Source organism: Anopheles moucheti, chromosome 2, assembly GCF_943734755.1.
Source record: "Anopheles moucheti chromosome 2, idAnoMoucSN_F20_07, whole genome shotgun sequence".
In the NCBI taxonomy this organism is placed as follows: Eukaryota; Metazoa; Arthropoda; class Insecta; order Diptera; family Culicidae; genus Anopheles; species Anopheles moucheti.
The window spans coordinates 54066488-54072898 of NC_069140.1; positions in this window are offsets into that span (position 1 = coordinate 54066488).

Below are 6411 nucleotides of genomic sequence, written 5' to 3' on the forward strand. Positions count from 1 at the left end.
GTTCAAAAACTCAACAAGGTTCCTTCAGTTCCTATAAGAAACGAAGCTAAAGGCACACTTTGGCATTTTTATTTCTTCAGGAACGGCCAGGCCGTATTGCTTACAACTAAAAGTAACTTAATCTATTGTACAATTCACATTCGTTTGAAGACATTTCATTCTCCAAACAGTGAAAGGTCGCCTTATTCCGGGTGTACTCGGTCGTGTTACTGCATGTATTCCGTCATCCTATAGAGTGGTCCTTTTTCTTGCGAGGGTCTGTATCTTGATTTGGGTTGTGCGTTTTTTCTTCTTCCATGTTTTCGTCAGCATTGGCAGGCCGTTCTGGTGGTTCTGCAGCGGTCGAATTGCTTAATCGTACCCACAACTTACACGCATCAAACACATTCATACTTCCGTTCATTCAAACACGTATACATCTTCATACATACAAGCGAGGTACAACATACAACACAAACACAAACATAAGGAAGACAGGGTCACACAGACAAACCATTAGCTCGGCAAAAATCAAAAATAACCTTGAGGTAAGCAACATCCGAGCCCCTCAGCAGATCTCGAATTGGGGTATCAGGGACTCTTACTATACTTCGGACTGCGTCCAACAAGGAGGGTCTTGCAGCCTCGTATTCCACGCAGGACCTTAAATGATGATCCACATCGTGGAATCCGACACCGCAGCCACATACTTTGGAGTCGACCTGTCCTCTACGGTGGAGATGTGCGCCCAATGCGAAATGGTTAGACCTAAGTCTAGACATCATTCGAATGAACGCTCGATCACCACATTTTGACATTTGAAATTAATTTTCATGCATTTGTAACAAGATACTTGAAAGCTTCTGAGTACAATGATGTGTTATTCTCGAGTGCAGTGCGGTGAGTAATTGATTTCCATTCTCTAAATACATTCTACAATATTCGTGCATGTGAATGTTTATTGAATGATGTTTAATATCAGTAATTTCGTCGCAGAGCTGTGCCAGAAAGACAAATAATCCACTTCAATTGGTAATCCTCTCAGCAAACACAAACATAAACGCTAATTCTTTACCATTCTTGTTCAAAATTATATCTTAGCCCCTAGCAATTGTATGTTTCTGCTCAGTTTCATTCTGTAACACTCCCGTTACAAGCAGTTCATCTGTTATATCACTACCCTTTTTGTATGGCCCCTCGACAATCGGCATTCCGCTCAATGCGAAGATCTGTTTCATTATTTGTTCTCCTATTTGCTACTCCCTAATTCATCACAATCGGAAGTTTATCCACGTTTTAAATTACTATTTACCATCCAGTTCGATAGTGGCGCCCCTCGGACTTTGCGTGTCTGGATGCGGTGTTGCGGCACCGGCCCTAAGCACAATCTTGACGTTTCAGTTTCACTTCAACGCCTCCCTCGCTGTAAGCAGATCCATGCTTTCGATTCTTGCCCGAGCAAAATGCTATCCAAACGCATTTCACGCATCGACACTTGCGTGCACACCGGAAGGTGCCGGCATATGCTGGTCTTCCCGTGGAATCCAGTCGCAAGCCGGTCGAGCGGGAAGGAAAACATATGTATCGCAACAGGAGCTTACCCGCGCATTCGCTCTCAATTGTTGCTAACAGTGCGCTCAAAATGTCCATTGCGATATGCTTTCCCTTCATCATCTGCCTTGCTCGGTGGTTCCGTCCAACTTCGGGGAAATATTGCCCATGCACCATGAGCAGGGGGACGTGCCGTAGTTCTGCCAGGGGGTGCAAAATCTTCCCAAACCGTACGAGGATGCGAGGCTCTTATCGATACGCGACACGGGACGACCAGCCTGTCTAGGCGTGGTTCGTAAATCTGCCCTCAATAATTCGGTGACACAAAGATATTGCAGACACATTTTCGGGGCGAATAACTACAGCCTGGGGATAGTGCTCGGTTGGCAACGGAGAGTATTTTCCCACTTTTTTGTCATTTCTTTCTGAGGTAAATCTCATATAGTATTCAGTGCTATTTTGTTCCCGTGTGTTTCATTTCGGTTACCCTAATAGCATGTTTTCCATCGTTTAACCAACTGGAACGCATTATTTATCACGACCATCATTCATACTATTACTGTTGACAATTATTTGATGCATGTTTCGTACGCATTCACCACGGATGAGGCACCTTCAATAGCGCCCCTTGATTCGTTTCATCCGCAGAATATCGTACGTACCAGTGGAGGGTTCCCGTAACACTGTATTGCCGGCCCGTTGCCGAACCCCGGGCTACCAAATGACGGAATCAGTCTTTGTTTGATATTTTAATTTTGACCAAATATTACTTCGCTCTACCGTATAATGAACAATGTTTGTCCTGCACTGATTTATCATGGGTGACAAGGCTTCGCTGTACTTCTTTTCACACATCCCAAAGGTCGGATGAGGGATTCCATCCCTACGACTCCTTTTTCAATGCCATGGCTTCGGTGCAATTCTGCGGAATTGAGTTATGTCACGAGACGCAGGTGTTCACCGGGATTTCGTTCGTTCGGGCTTTGATGTCACCATCGCCGAGCGATAATTTCAATAGATCTCGCTATTCCCTTGCGCTGCATGACTGTATGACGCAAAAGAGGGCAGAACACGAATGAAGCAAAATTTTAATTCACCTATCAGACGCAGAAAGCCTGCCCCGAAGGTTCAATCAAAGCACGCGCTCGGTACAGGGGATCGGGAAGGATTTAATGTAGGATCTTCGCTTACGCTCGATCGGCTTCATTTGGTTGCGAGATTGCCTCGGGGAATGACAGAAAGCAGTGCATACAACAGACCTTACTTTTCTGAGGTTTCAGAACACCAGCTCATCCACACAAGCGCACTTCGTGTAAACGATTGCGAGATTGATGAAAAGATTCAGCATCAGTATTCCAAACACAGCCTCGATCGGTATGACGTAATACATTACTTACATTTTGGAAAACCATTTATTCATGAAGTAACTATATTTTCCGACTTTGGTTGTTTTCCCAATTAATTCATTGTATTATCCAACGAATACATTCAAGATTATGGAATATATCTTATCTTATATATCTTATCTCTTCGGAACTCATGGAAATTTGCACTGCTTTATTGTCTTCTTCCACTATTTTTATTTTTTATGCAGTACACATGACCCAATAATACGCGACACATTTAATCTTCCAGTTAATCGATGTGTAGTTTTTAAATCATTTGGTATTGGCCATGGTGCTAAACTGAGCACACGATGCCATGTCCAGTTTTGACAATTCTTTTAAATTGTTGTTTTTCTCTCTAATGTCCAGTTTTCTTATTCGTTTTCACGATTCAGAATGCTGTGCTCAGCATATTCTGTCCATTGCGGTTGCCCTGTAATTTATGACTAGTGTTTAGAACATAACCCCCTAAAGTATGCTTATTTTAGTACACAGTTACATTTGGTGCGGTAAAAATCACGCATTTTCTAGTACAAGCGAACCTAACGAAAACATATGGAACACGTTGTAGCATCACCGCTAAGGACCGCTAAGGGCTCATTCAATTATTACGTAACGCTGACAGGGGGGGGGAGGGAGGTGGTCAGAACCAGCGTTACGATTTGTTACATAGGGGGGAGGGGGGTTAAACTTTTTGTTACGTAACATACAATAAGATTATACTTAGGTTTCCGCTTCATATGCCATGTCTGAAAAATTAACTTATTTAAGGGATTTTTATACAAATTCCATGTTATCTATCTACTTGTCGATTGTTGAAAGGTCAAATTTTCTTGATATCTTCTGATACCAACCCATTGATATCTTCTGGTGTCCACTTAGATGGTGATTTTCAATTCCGATGTGTAGTAGTGGATCCAGTTTGCATCCATTGTCACATAACAAGGATCGTCGACTCATAAAACTTAATTAACTAGAGCTCTAACCAGTCTCAGAATGATGCATCGAAGTAATCCACTATCTCAAAGAACTCCACGCAATCATTAATTATGCATCAATATCATTTGGTGCTAGTACGCTTATTTACGGTACAATGATCAACTTTCAACAACTAGAACGTGTTTGAAGATAGCATACCAGCTAAAATAGTTGATTTACGATTACGATGCTTCAACCGTTTTTTTCTCAACAAAATATATTTTTTATTGACATTCTAAGTTTCTGATGTTCCATTGGATGTTAAATGATAAAAATGGGTTTGAGTTTTCCGCCGCTTCACGGTCTGCTGCAGGAGTCCTCTAAACCGCCCACGGACGTGCGCCGTCTACTTTCAATCCATTACCACGGCATTTCTGGTGGACGCATCAACGCCATAACTGAAACTTAATATGGGCATACTACGCCTTCTCTGTCCATGTGGACGACCTAAAAGGACTTTACGAGCTGTATCGTTCGGTATCATTCTCATGACGTGACCATCCCAACGGAGCCTTGCGAGTCTAATCCACTGTACGACAGTAAGCTCGCCGTAGCGGATCCTCCAAAGTCCTTCCACACACACACACACGGGGCCAAAAACACTTCTGAGCGTCTTCCTGAGCGTATTGGTCAAAGTCCATGTCTCAGAGGCGTATGTTAGTACTGGAACTGTATAAGTTGTACATACTCCCAGCTTCGTTGAATTGAAAATTATTCATTAAATCTACTTTACCAATAAATGTAGTTATAGTCCTACGTTTGGGATCAGACCTCAGACCAAGTCCTCAAGGACTTGTATACGAAGCGTCTTCCAGGAATTGATATCTTTATGCAGAACCTATCCAGCCTTGGATTAGTTAACTTGGTGCATGCCAATGATACAAATTATATTGATGAAAGATACGGACTGCCTGAAAACAACAATTGTTAAAAAAATATCGTATGCATAATCGTAGCTGTATAGATTGAAAAATTTTCTAAAATCGCTTCCAATTATTAACAACAATTAAGCATGTCAGCCTGGCGTGAGTAGTAAATTTATTAGGCAGTTTGTTTTTATCGTTTTGTATGTTTTGTTTGTTTGTCGAAATACGTTGGAATTATATAGATTATTTAAAAAAAAGTTTTTTTTTTACCCAAAAATGGGAGGGAGGTCAAAAAATGTTACGTAATTAATGGAGGGGGGTTGCGTCCAGTGTTACGTTTCGTTACAATAGGGGGAGAGGGGGTCGAAAATTTACAGTTTTTGCGTTACCGTAATAATTGAATGAGCCCTAAGTAGCCTGTGCTGGCAGTCTATTCCGTTTGATTTTCTTTTTGTATTTTCCACTCCGTTACATTTCATTATGCTATATTATACTCATGCTCATATAATGGTTATATTATACTCATTGATTCGTTCCAATTTGTAAAAGACTGTTGACATCGTAATGGACAGTTCGGTAGTTGAGGTTTGGTCGAATCGATTCAGTTCATTCAACCAACTACAATCATTTGAAGTAATGAATAACCATGAATGGTACCATAATGTGACCATTTTTAATTCGTCACCTTTCATCCCAGCCAGCCCTGAAACTGGTGTGACGAATACACTGTTTCTTTTATTTTTTGCCCATCACTTCACTTTCGCTTGCTCCTGCAACGCATTCCTTTTCCAATGTGCACTTTCAAGCGACTGTAACGGTTTCGTATACAGGACGTGTCGAGCTCGTGGAAATTAATCGACAATTGAAAAAAAAAAACGAGTAAAAGAACACAATAGTACGATCGTTTCGTTTCATTATTATTCAGAACCGCGTGTTCATTTGATTAATTTTCCTTTACACCACTGACATTGATTTGCAGCGCGATTTTACCGACCCGCCGCAACAGTCCCGGGGTTCGTAGGGCGGTATCGGTATGATATGATTGTGTTTAACATTTATATCACGAAGCCCGACGGGACCCTTCGAGATAAGCGCTGGAACGAATTCCGTTCCTGCACATTGAGCCTTCCCGGGTGTGAAATTTTGCAAATGTTGATGATTCCAGATTACACACAACTTTAGGGACCAACGAATTATCTAACGTTGATTCAACGCTAAAAAAAAACTAGGGTGTTCTTGATGTCAAACTGTGACGAGGGCATACCCAGTCTAGACATTAAATAAAAAAATCTTTACGTGACATATGAACGATGTTGCTAAGGAAGAGCAGAAATACCGAAATGGGATACAGATGATACATCGATCGATCACCAGCATCAGGGGTAACCTCAGTATTCCAGCACCCTTTATGCAATAGTCGATTTTTTCCAGCTCAATTGATTTGTGTTGCAGTTCTAGTTTTGGTAATTAAATACTCGTACACTTATCAATATTCTGTAATATAAAATAATATCCGAATGCTTTTTTAATGCAATCCTGCATCACGACAATCCTTGACTCTAGATTTCCAGCCAATAGCGAATCATCATTGACGGTTGCCGTTCACATTATCACAGCCTTCCCCAGCAAACAATCGATTACCCCCTGGTGTC